At 44.3% G+C, this 15,475-nt stretch overlaps 1 protein-coding gene across 1 annotated transcript in view; it reads right to left on the bottom strand.

The window, feature by feature from the left end:
- Nt5c2 (5'-nucleotidase, cytosolic II) overlaps positions 1 to 15,475 on the bottom strand; it is a 125,911-nt gene that overhangs the window by 73,932 nt on the left and 36,504 nt on the right. The window lies entirely within an intron of this gene.

Below are 15,475 nucleotides of genomic sequence, written 5' to 3'. Positions count from 1 at the left end.
TTACCTCACTTCACCACAAGAGCCATCAAAGACAGAATGTCCACTATGTCCAGAACATTGCATTCCTTAGTCCGGGCAGCTCTGGTGTTCCATCTCAAAGACCATATTCTAGCCCAGGAAGCCTTTGAGAACAAACTGATCAAAGGGCTCTTGGACCCCAGACTTGCCCAAAGTCTTCTTTGAGTTGAGATACGTGGTCCCTTCCATTGTTTTTATTTTTCCTCTATCCTAAAGCCAGGGTTCTTTGTCTTTGTCCTCAGGCACTGGCTGACTTGATTGTGATTCCTTTAAACCCTTTTATCCAAGACTAAGTCGAGCTTTTGTAATACCATCATAATCAAGCAGGACTATGGCCTCTGCTTTGTAACAGAGCCTTGGGTTTGTGCAATAAAGTTCTTGGTGCATACTGAGTATGGTGGCTTGGCTGAAGTCCTAGCTACTGGAGATGCTGGGATCAGGCACAAGGCTTGCCTGAGCTCAAAACTGGATTCTAACCTGAGCAACATAATAAGAGGAAAAAGAAGAGGAAGAAAGGAAAGTGTGTGTGGGGGGGGAGGGGGTAGGAAAGCAAGGAGGAAAGAAGAAAAGGGAGAAAAAAAGAAGTTCTTGGCACACACACACCACTGACTCATACTAAACTTGCAGTCAGCTGCCAAGTCCTTTTACTAAGGGTTCCACTACAGCTTTTACCTACCCCCTCCTGAGTTTTTCACACTGGGCTAGGTCAGCTGAGGATAAACCCTGGACCTTTCACCTACTAGACTTTTCAAAGTGGAAATAATATAGAGCAGTTTGCAGTTAGTTTCACACCACCTTTAAACAAATGTGTGTTTTTATAAAGCCTGGCTTTGTAGGTCTGAGGTGGTGGTGGCTCGCACCTTAAATCCCTCTGGAGGCAGAGGCAGGTGGATCTCTGTGAATTCAAGGCCAACCTGGTCTACAGAGAAGGTTCTGGGCCAGCAAGGATTACAAAGTAAGCCTGTTTCAAAATAAGTAAAAAATGCCCAGTTTTGTGACTAAAGACTGGTACTTAGCCGTCTACCCATGTAATGTGATCACAACAGGAAAAAAAGCAGAGTACACACAAAAGCCCACAAAGAAGTAAGTAACAACTGGGGTCTCCTTTTTCTGTTTACCGGAATCTTTAACACAGGTTAGCCTCAGACTCACAGGACTCCTCCTGCTTGGTTGAAATTATACACCTTGTCTGGCTTTTCTATGAATTTTCCTACATTGTGTAACTTTTATAATAAAGAAATCCAGGAGGTTGGGGTGATGTTGCTGCTAAAGCATGAGGCCCTGAGTTGGGCTCTCCAGCACCCACATAAAGCCAGGATGGCTACAGTGCCTATGATCCCAAGGCCAAGAGATAGAAACATAGGCTCCCTTGGCCAGACAGCCTAGCCAATTAGTTGGCCCAGTACAGAGAGAGACCCTGTCTCAAAATATCTGATGGCAGGGTCTAAAGAGATGACTCTAAAGTGAAGAGCACTGACTGCCCTTCCAGTTAGGGCTGTAGCTCCAGTTTCAGGGGATCTGATGTGACCTTCTGATCTCCACCGTCAATGCATGCACACCGTATAAAGCAAAACAGCCATACACATTTAAGAAACTTTTTTTCTAATTGGCGGTGGGCCTACAGAGATGGTTCAGCAGTTAAGAGCACTTACTACTCTTCTAGGGGACCCAGGGTCAATTCTCAACATCTACATGGCAGCTATGTGCAAGTTAACACAAATTTTTAGTTATGTAGACACCCACACACTTACATAAACACACACATGCATAAACAGGAATGCATACTTACACACACATACAGAGCTGAATATATAAGCACTTGAATACTGTGTGTATGTATTATAAAAAATAATGTATGTATGTTTGTATGTATGTTTTTCAAGACAGAGTTTCTCTGTAGCCCTGGTTGTCCTGGAACTCACTCTGTAAACCAGTCTAGCCTCAAACTCAGAGATGGTACACAGGAATGCAGGCAGGCAAGCACTAATACATATAAAATAGAATCTTACTTTAATAAACAGAGTTTCACAAATCCAGCACTCAGGAGGTGGAGTCAGGAAGAAGAGAAGTTCAAAGCCATTCTCAACTACAAATCTAGCATGTGCAAGGCCCTTGGTTCAATCCTCCATATTGCAATACAACAACAAAAGTGTCAAAAAAAAAAAAAAAGTCCCAGAAGGAGGCAAATCCTTGCACCACTGATAACCTGGAGCCCTGCCTTTAGTACACTGGAAAAGAACTCAAGGGGTTAAACAGAGGAGTGGCAGGAATCAGATTCATGATTTCAATGTTATTCACCAGCTGATTACCTCACCGAGTTACAAAAAGAACTCATTTCAATCAGGCAAAATCTGTTAGAAACTTCTACTGGGTATTTACAACATGAGAGCTGTTCTACAACTGTTAGCAGAATTACTTTATTTCTTGAGCAGTCACCAAGCAGAAGACTCTAAGAGATTCAAATTTGATTTCTACCTATATCCTGTCTCAGAGATCTACACAACTATTAGGACATGAGATATTTGAGTAAAACCAGAAGAAAGGTCAAATATTAGGCCTATGCCAGATTAACGACCCAACATTCAGAGTTTCCGAGAAATAGACTATTTTATTTCCTTACTTGTTTTGTAGAACTATGAGTTGAATTTTGGGTCTTGTGTGTGCTAGGCAAGCACTATATGACTGATCGATATCCTCACACACCCTGGACAGACTCAATAAGCTCTCCAAGCTAGTATTCCCGTCTCAGCCTTCCAAATAGCTGGGACTACGGAGCTGTGTCACAAGACCCAGGAGACACTCTGCCATGGGCACGGCAGCACAATCCTAGCACTGGGGAGGCTGAAGCCAGAGAACTGCTATGAGTTCAAGGCCAGCTTGGGCTACATAGAGGGAAGACTCTGTCTCAAAAGCCAAAACCGAAGAGAGCTACCTCATTATCCCATGACTGTAAGCACAAGCCAGTGTGGACGAATCGGGGTCCTTCTGCTTACAAACTGGGGATGGGATGTAAAAAGAACAAACTGCAGTACAAACAAGTCGGCAGGGTTTTGTTTTGTTTTGTCAAGTTAAACACAGAATTACCATGTGATCCAATAACCCACTTCTGGATAGATAGCCAAGTGTCCATTAACATTTTAAAAATGGTCTATACACACAACTTTTCAGCTGTAAATATAAGTTTGGATACATCCTACCAACTAGATGATAAATTGAGTGTGGTGGCTATAACCCTGGCACATGGAAGGTGGGAGCAGAGGGTCGATCATCCTTAGCTAGACAGTATACTTGGAGCATATATGAGATACTGTATGAAAGAACAAAAGACAAAAAGAAAATTGTCCAGGTATGCTGGCACATGCTTGTAATTACAGCATTTGGAAGCTGAAGAGATTGTAGGTTTAAGACCAGTCTCTGATCATATAGTTATATATTCTCAGAAAAACAAAGCAAAAAAAGAGTAAGTTTTGACAGGCCTTATACAGACCTAAAACATGACACTTAAGTTTAAGACAGACACAAAAGGTCAAATGTTATGCTGAAGCAGGAGAAATGACAAGAGAAGCGAGGGAGCATGAGAAAGGGAAATTTCCAAGACCCTCCACCCATACCTTGTTTCAGAGTGACCAGGTATCAGAAACTTCAGTACAACCAATAAAATCAAAACTGCCCACAGAGATGATGACTGCTTCATAAGGACACCGCAAACAGAAATGTCTGACCAACAAACGAATGGTATTTAGGGCAGGAACGTTGAGACCCTGAGTTTAGCTCAATCAGTGGTCCTGACTACACATCTCCAAATCTAGGAAATACACCTTATAAAGGTACAATTTCATCTACAAGGAAAACTGTCATTGTTTTGTTCTTATTCTGAGATGGCTTCTTGTGCTGGAGAAATGGCTCAGTGGTTAGGCGTGCTTGCCATACGTCAGAGGGCCCAGGTGTGACCCCAGCAACCACATGGCCTCTCATCTTTCACTGAGCACCAGGTCCATGGGACCTGACAGCTTCAGAGCTCCAAGATCAGCAGGCATGCATGTGGTACACAGGAATGCAGGCAGGCAAGCACTAATACATATAAAATAGAATCTTACTTTAATAAACAGAGTTTCACAAATCCAGGCTGGCCTTGAACTACCTACCCATGTAGTCAAGGATGACCCTGACCTCTGATCATTCTGCCTCCATCTCCCCAGTGCTGGGATTTTAAGACTAGTTTATGTACGTACTAAAGATGGAACCCAGGACATTGTGGATGCTAGGCAAGCACTCTGCTAACTTAGTTATATCTCCAGCCCCCTAAGAAAATTCTTCAACATTTAAAAGAAAAAACCAGAAGTGGTAGAATTCACCCATAATCCTGGAATTTAGTAGGCAAGAGCAGAGGGCATTGCTGTAAATTTAAGGCCAGCTTGTACTATGTCGAGAGTTCAAGGTGAAATCCTGTCTCAAAAAACAAGACAAAAAGCTAAAACAATAGAGCATTTCATAAGTTTTTACTTAACTTTTAAATGTTACCTGATATTTAAGGGATTGCATTTTATTTTGTGGGGACACATGAGCCCCAGAGGACAACTTGCTGGAGCTGGTCCTGGAGCTTGAACTCCGGTCACGAAGCTTGGTGGTAAATCACCTTTACATGCTAAGCCATTTTGGTGGCCCAGACTTTAATTTTTAAACTTAGTTGTTAATTATATCTTTGGAGCAACATAACCACATACACCATAAAGTCACATGTTTGGCTACTGGTAAAACATGCACATTCGACTCTCTATATAGCTGAAGATTATCTTAAACTTATTTCTCTACCTCCTGAATGTGCATATACATTTTAAATCAATTGATTAATAACTAAATATATACTGAGCTTATGAGCAGATTTTAATGCCTTTAGATTTCATACATATACATATGCTTTGTGTATATACATGTGTTCAGGCAAAACATTTATACTCATAAGGCAAGTATAAAAAATTAATGTGCATATATACATACACATGCTCACACCTTTTCTACCCTTCCTCCTTCTTAAGTAAGTGTCCTAAGTTAGTTTTCATTTCAGCATGGCATAGCCTACTGTCATATAAAAAGGCAGTCTCCGCTGGGTATGTTGTGGCATAGCCTTTAATCCTGAGAGAGAGAGAGAGAGAGAGAGAGAGAGAGAGAGAGAGAGAGAGAGAGAGAGAGAGACAGAGAGAGACAGAGAGAGACAGAGAGAGAGAGAGAATTTCTAGGTACTGAGTCTGGGGTCTTGTGGATGTTAGGCAAATGCACTGAACTACTACTGGAATAAACAAATTCTTTCCCTAAATTGCTTTTGTTCAAAGTGTTTTATCACAGGGACAGAAGTCATACTGAGGGGCTAGGAGCTACACAAATCCCTGACAGACAGAAAGATAAGGGAAGAAGTCACAGCAGTGGGAGAATCCAGATGGCAAACTCCTGGCCTCCTGCAGCAGGGGCCTGTGTCCTGCTGACCAATCCAGGATGGTCAGCAGAACTGAACCTACTGATTCAAAGCTGTAAAAGTATCAGCTCCCCTTTCTTTGTCTAAGTTAACCAACCCCAAATTAGGGAAGGGGTTCTGTCTTACATCATCACAAACATATTAACCTGAAACTGTGAACCCTTCAAATCTTTCTTTTTTTTAAGCTGACCAACACAAAATTAGGAAAAGGAAACGCATCCCAGGCCACCAAAAACAGTGCCTGAAGCCAGGCGGTAGTGAGCGCAAGCCTTTAATTCCAGCACTCCGGGGCAGAGGCAGGATCTCTGTGAGTTCGAGGCCAGCCTGATCTACAAAGCTACACAGAGAAATCCTGTCAAGCCAAACAAACAAAAAACCCACTGCCTGTTGCCTTTGGAGGTCAGAGGCAACACTAGATGGTCTGAACTGGAGCTGAGCAGTGTGCTGTCGTGAGAGGCTGTGTAGGTGATGGAAGCAAACCCAGGACCTTTGACCCAGGACCTTTGCAAGAGCAGCCAGTGCTCCTAAGTGCTGAGCCATCTCTGCAGTGCTCCTAAGTGCTGAGCCATCTCTGCAGTGCTCCTAAGTGCTGAGCCATCTCTCCAGCCCTTCTTTCAATGCTTTACTTGGTGGAGGAAACAAACCAATCAAGACCTCCAGACAGTAGCAAAGCTAGAAGAGTAAGTGACGGTTGCTGGAGTGAGCCTCCTGCAAAGCCCTCAGCCTGACGGCGCCCATATCAGAATTAAAGTCTGAGACATGCTAGAAGAGAGCATTTGCCCACGTATTTGATGACAATTTGATGACAAATATAGGTAATTTTAGTCTTTCTATTATTAGTCAGTGAAAGTATTTCCTCAATGACTTCATTTCCCAACTAGCTGTTTCACTTCAACAACAGTAAACAATTTTCTGGCTGACTACCAAGAAGCTACACAAACATAATTATTTTGGAGACAAGAAATGCAAATAAGAAATTTAATGAATTTGCTTTCTAGACACAGACATTTGTGGGAAGTGAAAGGTGTGACAGTATGGGGTGGTCACAGTTTTCCTGTAAATAGCCTTACCCCACCCAGCATCCACTCTCTCAGCCCACAAGCCTCGCCTTCTCTTTGCTTTGAACTTTTTTACATTTTCATATATAAATTGCATAAACCACAGAGTACAAAGCAAACTCATGACCATAGATGTTAGGAAATTTATCATACATAACAGGAAACCCGGTTAGAATGGGCTTACACCATACACTGAGGAATGGCAGCCACTAGATGTGTGAGAGGTCATCAATATTGCCAGCAAGGACCAAGTTTTACCCATCTGCTCTAAAGCCTGGTGGGGACATGGCACCCCACCCCCAAACAAACAACAAACACCAGGCTTTGGTCTGGAAGACAGTGGCTCTAGTTCAAAGAGGTGCCACCAGGGGAATCTGTCACAAAGACATGCCATCTCCTTTAACGGCTCTCACTCCCTTGTGCATGCTTATCTGGATAATATTTTTTCCTGGTTTGTGTCAGGGTCTCATGAAATCCAGGTGCTCTCAAATGCACTATTTAGCTGAAACTTTTCTGGGGCGCCAGAATTACAGGTTTGGGCCATCCACCTGGCACCTAGAGAGTTTGTGCATTTGTGTGCATGCCTGTGTGCATGCCTGCGTGTGAGACCTATGGGCCATGTAAAGACCAGCAGTTAACATGTGGGGTCCTTCACTGGGGCCTGGGGCTCAGCTCGACTGATTGGCCAGTGAGCTCAGAGTCTACTTTGTTTCACTGGGACAGCACTGGGATTACAAGACTATACCACTTTGCCAGGCTTTTTACATGAGTGCTGGAGACTTAACTCTGTGTCATGCTTACACAGCAGGCTCCTTACTGACTGGGCCATAGCTCCAAGTTTTCTAAAGGTAGAGTCTAGGCTCTGTGCCAATTCCACCAGTTAGAAATGTGAGGCCTGAGTCCTAGAAATTCAAGTTAAATAAATCATAGTGGCAATCAGGAGTTCAAGGCCAACCTGGAGTAAATCTGGAGCTCAAGGGTAGCCTGGGCTACATGAGACTGTTAAAAAACAAAACAGAAGATTTAAACAAACTCCCAGGTGATTCTGAGGCATCTGACAACATTAACTATCTACCTAATGCCTGCCTGTGACTGAAATCAATGTTGCCATGGTAGCAGCCAATCTGAACTATTCCAGGCTGCCTGCTGCCCAGGCAACAACTGACTCTGTGGGCTTCTTTGTTTGACAGCTCCAGAGGACATTTTGAACAACAATCTCCTGAATATTTATTGCAAAAAGTACAGAACGGCTCCAAAGCAACAGACAACATCTGCAGAACCCAGATCACAAATCCCTTCACTACCTTCCGAGCACCCGACTCTAACCGGCTCCCCCCACTTTTGTTTCTACAGGAGGCTGATGCCATCGCTAGTCCCTTAGCAGGAATAGGGTGAGGTCCCAGTTTACACCCACAGCACTCCTGCCGTAACAAAAGTCCTCCTGTTTGGACACGGAATCAACCCTTGTAACCCAGCACTCGGAGGACGGAGGGGTTAATACCTCATATTCAAGGCTAACCTGAGCTACACAATAAGCTCAAGGCTAGCCTATTCTATATATGGACACCCTGTCTCAAGAAACAAAACCAAACAATCAATAATAACACACACACACACACACACACACACACACACACACACACGTGCAAGCAAAATCCCACCTCCAGCAGCAGCAGCAGGCAAGAACTAGAATTTTCTGATGCCTCTGGGCAGCCTGAGGGGCAGCCCTCAGGGACCCCAGGCCTCTATGCAGGGGCAGCTCAGCTCTTGACACACTGAGAGAGTCTGCGCAGCCCGAGGAGGTCAAGAGCTACTGAAGCCCACAGTAACAGCTATTAAGTAAGTGATGGGGGCGGGGGTTGAAGCTACATAATCAGCAACTGAGTTTAGATTTTTGGCAAAATGTGTGCTTTTTCTTATCCACAGGACTTCGTCCTCGTCCCTGCAGAGGAGACTTTTATTAGACACAGGATGCAGGCCTGCAGCTGGAGAAGGGAGCGCTGACAGAGATAAACACCAATCACACGGATCTTTATGACAAACATAGTCATAGGAAGCCGTGCTTAAGTCCTAATCATTAGCCATTGTGTGTACATGCTTGTGTTTATGCTGTGTGTGTGTATGGTTCATGTGGGCATATGCATGTGCACACGTGCGTTCGTGCATGGAGACCAGAGACCGATGTCTGGTCTTCCTCAGTCAAGCTCCACTTTACTTTTTGAAACAGATCCTCTCATTGAACCTGGAGCTCACCAGTTTGGCCAGCACGTTTCAAAGTTCCTCCTATCTGTCCCACAGCACTGGGATAAGAGGCACACACCATCACAGCGGACGCTGGGGTTGAACTTGGTTGGGCCTTCATGCTTGCACAGTAAGACTGAGCCATAGTCCTTAACCATTTATTAAAGTGGGGTACTTTTATTAATTCTTTGAGAATTTCACACATACATACAATGCATTTTGATCATATTCTCTCCCCACCCATCCTACATCTGCTCCCCAGCCTCCCAACCCTCCTGTCTTCAAGTCCTGCTTGCTTTAGATAACCCACTGAGTCCAATTTGTGCTGTCTAGATACTCCTGAGTCTGGGGCCACACTCTCAAAGAACACTCTCAAAGAACCTCCCTACAGCCATCAACTCTCAGAAGCTCCTCACCTAGGGTGGGGTTCATAAGCCCTTCTACCTTCCACGTCCTCTGTTGTGGAATTATTAGTTTAAGAAGTGTCATATTCATTTATGCTATGGGATATTTGTTTAATGATGCAAAGATGTGTTGCATCCTTTTTTATTGCATTTGTTTAACTCTGTGAAGCTGTGTTATGTTGCCTGTCTAAAACACCTGATTGGGCTGGGTGGTGGTATCGAACACCTTTAATACCAGCACTCAGGAGGCAGAGGCAGTAGGATCTCTGTGAGTTTGAGGCCAGCCTGGTCTACAGAGCGAGTTCCAGGACAGGCTCCAAAGCTATGGAGAAACACTGTCTCAAAAAAATAAAATAAATAAATAAAATAAAATAAAAAACAAAACACTTGATTGGCATAGCTAGGCAGGAGGGGGCTAGGTAGGGCTGCTAGGCAGAGAGAAAAAACAGGAGGAGAAATCCAGGCTTGAGAAAAAAAGCAAGAAGGATGGGAAAAGGAGAAGGAAGGGGCACCAGGGTGCAGCTACCCAGCTACACAGCCAGCCAAGGAGTAAGAAGGAAAAAAAAGACATACAGAATAGAGAAAGGTAAAAGCCCAGAAGCAAGAAACAGATGGGGTAATTTCAGAAAAGCTGGCTAGAAACAAGCCACGCTAAGGCCAGGCATTCTTAAGAAAGAATAAGTCTCCGAGTACTTATCTGGGAGCTGGGTGGCAGCGCCCGAAAGAACAAGTTAAAAACCCAACTACAGTCCTCAGTCACTTTTAATGGCCTCACTGGTGGTGTTTCCCAAAAGGAAGATCACAGTTCTCCGTGCAAGGGGTCTGCTCACGTATGTTTAAATCTCCTGGACGTCAGCCAGGGAGATGGAAATCAGAACCAGGACGGGGAGGGCTTTCCTTGCTCATGTGCCTTCGATTTCCTAATAGCTGCCTAGCTTGACTCCTGGGCCTAAGGAAAATCAATCTTCACGATGGGGAGACAGCTCAGTGGTTAAGAGCTTACTGCTCTTGCTGAGGCTGTAGGTTCAGTACCCAGTACCCTCATGGTGACTTACAGCTGTCTGTAAATCCAGTTCCAGGAGATCCAATGTCCTCTTCCAATCCTTACAAGCACCTGCACACACATGATGCACATACATACACACAGGCATACACACATACACATACAATAAATTTTTTTCAGAAAGTAAGTACACCTGATTTCAAATTAGTGGCCAGTAGTTGAAGGTTTTTTTTAATTATTATTATTATTTATTTGGTTTATTGAGACAGGGTTTCTCAATGTAGCCTTGGCTGTCCTGGACCTCAGAGAGATCCTCCTGCCTCTGCCTCCTAAATGCCGGGATTAAAAGTGTGCACTGCCACCGCCAGCTTTAAAGTATTTTTAGCTATGTGTATATGTGTGTGTGTCTGACTGAAGATGTATGCAAATACTCACGGGGCCACAGGCATTGGTTCCCCTGGAGCTAAAGTCGCAGGTCATCGTTAGTCACCTGACATGGAGGCTGGGAATGAAGCTGGGGTCCTCTGCAAAAGCAGTCTTAGCTGCTCGGTCGTCTCTCTGATCTAATAATTGAGCTTTTTACCTTTACCAAACCCAAAATATTCTTTCCAATTATTCCCTTAGTTCAGATATTAGCCAGCAAAAGGAATTCATATTAAGAGGACAGGTTAAGTGCTATTTTAACAGATATGGGAAGTGAAATAAGTCAATTCCTAGGACTTGGAAGCTTGTCACAGTCACAGAGAAGAGGGGCGTGGTGGTGCACACCTGTAATCCCAGCACTCTGAGGGCTGCATGAAGGTCAGGAGTCTGAGGCCAGCCTCGGTCACTACATGAGATCAAGATTTGTGTCAAGAAACAAAAGCCTAGCAAAGGAGAAGTAGGCAGCAGATGAAACTGAGCTAATCTGTGTATATATGTATGTATACATATTTATATGCATATATGAATATAATTAACTACACCTGGATCCGTGTTTGGAAAAGAAAAGCTTGGTTGTTTTAAAATTTGTCTTTTGCTGGCGATAGAGGGAAAGCTCAGCAATTAAGAGTGTTTGCTGCTCTTGTAGAAGATCCCAGTTTGGTTCCCAGCACCCAAGTCAGATGGCCTATAGCATGTAACTCCAGCTCCAGGGGATCTGACGTCCTCTGCAAGCACCTGTACACATGTGGCACACACACACAGACACACATACAAATAACCACTTAAAAAGTGGTTTTGGCAGCCATATATCGGTGGCGCACACCTTTAATCCCAGCACTCGAGAGGCAGAGGCAGGCGGATCTCTGTGAGTTCAAGGCCAGCCTGGTCTACAGAGTGAGTTCCAGGACAGGTTTCAAAGCTACAGAGAAACCCTGTCTCAAAAAAACAAAACAAAAAAAAGTTTTTGGCTCAGGTCAAGCCAGTGACTGGATGATATTAGAAAACCTGTTATAACTCTGCAGGAGTCAACACACTGCAGTTAACTACGAGACTTTAGATGTGAATGAACCCTGAAGAAGGCTTCCAGAGAGCCCTAGTGACAGGGTGTTTTGCATTAAGGACCCTGGGCCTGACCATGAGGCATCAGCTCCTGCCTAAGGGACAGTGCTGAGATATGAGGAGATTAATGCTACCCTGACCCGAATCTGAGGATGTTATTCGGGAAGGTTGGGTGCAGAAGTGATCGTGTAGTTGAGATCTGTGGATGTCCTGGTCCCGGCTGTTTATGAAGTCCCACATTCTAAGCACTTACTAACCTTGTGCTTAGTTCATTGCTTTTGCTGCTGTTGTGTATCTGTTCTGACTCTCCCAGGAGTGTTGGGAATCACCTCAAAAGTCTATCATGGACAGCAGCTCGGCAGAGATCAGGCAGCTTATTCAGAAGTGTTCCACAGGCACTTTCTGTCTATGGTATCAAAGGCTAAAAATAGGTCATTACATGCCAACAAAGCCTAAGTTGCTTTTTAACCAGGCATACTGATACGGGGATTAAGAGCATGGATTCCAAAGCTAACCCTTCTTGGCTTCAATTCCTGGCTCTGGTGCTAATTAGCTCCGACCTTGGGCAAGTTTCTTAATGTCATCATGCCTTAGTGTTTTCATCATTAAAATGGAAATAACAACTAAAAGCAAATTATCGCTTGTTTGAGATAGTCTTTGTTATATTGCTTAAGCTGGTCTTGAACTCTTGCATCCAATGATCTTGCCTCAGCCTCCCAGAAGGCTGGGCCTGCAAGTGCAATCACTATTCCGGGGGATTTGTTTTTACTTATTTGTGTGTGTGAGTGGTGGTAATGACTGGAGACTGAGCCTAGATCTAACACACACCAATCACTCTAGCACTGACAACAGCTCCTTTCCTCCTACTTGAACTTATGGGTAGCAAAACCCAGTTCTTTTGCTGTTTACCCCACTGTCGCTGCTGTGGCCTCCACTACCCCAAGGTTATAGCGTCACTTCTGACACTACAACATGATGAGTAAGTAGTTAACTGACATGGGTTTCTTGGGTCAGGAATGTAACATTTATGGAGATGTTGTTGTTTGTGTTTGTTGGTTTTTAAGATAGGACCTTACTATGTAGCCTCAGCTGGGCCTGAAGCTCTCTATGTAGACTAGGATGGCCTCAAATTCAGAGACCCCCACCTAATTTTCAAGGCTAACCTAAGCTACACAATAAGCTGGAAGCCAGCCTATTCTATACATTTACACTCTGACTCAAGAAACTAAAACAAACAAACAATAATAATCAGCACGCACACACACAGAGACAGACAGACAGACAGACACACACACACACACACACACACACACACACACACACACACACACACACGGGTGCTGGAAATCCCACCTCCAGCAGCAGCAGCAGCAGCAGCAGAGCCCTGCTTCTGCCTCCCCTCTTGTTACAGATGGGTTCAGCAGTTCATCCTGGCTCTCAACTCCCTAGTAGGTGAGGCTGACCCTCAACTTACAGTGACTCTCCTTCCACTCTCGAGTGCTGAGAGAGGGGGTACACATGCCACCATTCCAAGTTAGTAACATTTAAAAAGCAATGGTGGGCCAGGAGGTGGTGGCTCACGCCTTTAGTCCCAGCACTCGGGAGGCAGAGGCAGGTGGATCTCTGTGAGTTCGAGGCCAGCCTGGTCTACAGAGTGAGTTCCAGGACAGACAAAGCTGTTCCACAGAGAAACCCTGTCTTGAAAAACAAAACTGCAATGATGAGTATTTGTATAGGGTGACAATCTTCTAACTCTGCCAGGAAGAACTTACTCAAATAAACTGAATTCAACTATCACAATTCTTTCATGAAAAGGGAATTTTAACACACCTCCTACTAATCTGGGAATCACAGGGCTGTTTGTTTACATTCTGTTTGTATGCCCATGCATACATGTGGAAATCAGATTGACTACTGGAAGTTAGCTTTCCTCCTCTACCATGTGGGTCCCGGGAACTGAACTCAAGCTGTCAGGCAAGCACCTTTATCCACCAATCCATCTTGCCAGTCCTTAATTATTTTTGAGACACTAGCTCATGTACTATAGCCCAGCCAGCCCCCAGATTTGACATGTAGCTGACAATGGACTTGAATTCCGGATTCTCCTGCCTTCACTTCCAAAGTAGTGGGATTACAGGTATGAATCACCAAGCTTAGTTTTTAATAAAGCTTTAATTTAATTGAATATTGGGGCTGGGGAATATAACTCGGTGTAAGGGCATTTGTCTGGCATGTGCAAAGCACCAGGTTTAATCCTTAGCATGGCAATAAGTAAGTAAAGAATTTAGTTTGTGGTGGTGCACACATCTAATCCTAGTACTCAGGAGAGAAGAGGCAAAGATAAGAAGGAAATGGAAACAGGGCAGACAAGATGGCTCAGGGGGTGACACCTGCCACCAAGCCTGATGGCTTCAGTTCTATCCCCTGGAGCCACATGGTAGAAATAGTTGCTCTCTGACCTCCACACATCCCTTTAATATGTGCACACCACACACTGAGACAGGAAATCAGCAGGCTCAAACAAAGCAGCAACTGCAAGCAAGCAAGCAAAACCAAGAAGGACCAGAGAGACCAGTGCCCACGTGGTGGCTCACAGTTGCCTACAGTTCCAAGAGATCTGATGTCCTCTTCTGGCTTCCTTAGGCACTAGGCATGAACATGACACATACATGCATGGAAGCAAAACATTCATAAGTGTTTTTAAATGCATTAAAACACAAAAGAATAGAGGCCAACCTGGTTGAACTAGTGCCCCTCTGGTTGTCCAGAAATCTGATCAGGGAGGAGCTGCTGCACAAACATAGACACATCCAGAGCAAAGTTCCACACACATCTCAGGGTCTCCAGGCTGTCCTGGAAAAACCATAATGTTCACACATTTCTCCAGACGAAGTCTGGGTGTGCAAGCTCTCTCCACGAATGCAAGGCACATTGTCTCTGTCTATGGCTGCTCTGCCTGGAGTGACCCGGTCCTCTGCAGCAACTTCTGCCTTTCCTCTCTTACACTGCCCCTCCTCTACAGAACTAGTCCATGTCTGAATTTAAGCCTGCAGAAGACAGAGGGCCCACCCAGCTGTGACATCACCACCCTTCCTTTTTCCCCCACTCAACCTTGAAGTAGAGGTCATTTACCAAGTCCTGTCTGAGACACAGCATTTAGTCAATGCTGTCCCACGGGTCTCTCCAGACAGCATAGTAAGACAGGGGAAATTGAAGGGACAAGGGAAAGGGAAGAGGCCCTTATCTCGGGATCTGGTTAAAGCAGCTTGCCAGCTGAAAGGGGGAAATTTCAGCACAACCAACACAATTCACTGTGAAGATTGCCTATATAAATAATGTTCCTTTGATATAGCTAGGGCTGGAGACATGGCTCAGAGGTTAAGAGCACTGGTTGCTCTTCTAGAGGTCCTGAGTTCAATTCCCAGCAACCACATGGTGGCTCCCAGCTATCTGTAATGACATTTGGTGCCCTCTTCTGGTGTGCAGGCATACATGCAGGCAGAACACTGTATACATAATAAAGAAATATTAAAAAAAAAAAAGACAAGGCTGCTAAAGTAGCATATGGTAGGTCTAAAAGCATGTGACCTTTGAGTTTGACCTTACTCTTTTCCCAGGTATAAACCTGCAGTTTTCTGAGAAACCTCACAAATAAAATAATAATTTCTCTTTGCTTTCAATATTCAGTTTAACTTTCTTTACAGGATTATTTATACTTATGTGTATTAGTATTTTGCCTGTGTATATATGTTTGCATGTGCACCACATGCATTCCTGTGGAAGTCAGGAGAGGGCATCA

Source organism: Phodopus roborovskii, unplaced genomic scaffold (assembly GCF_943737965.1).
Source record: "Phodopus roborovskii unplaced genomic scaffold, PHOROB, whole genome shotgun sequence".
NCBI classification, from domain to species: domain Eukaryota; kingdom Metazoa; phylum Chordata; class Mammalia; order Rodentia; family Cricetidae; genus Phodopus; species Phodopus roborovskii.
Note: the sequence above shows the minus strand (reverse complement) of the source record. Positions and strands in the feature narration are given on the sequence as shown.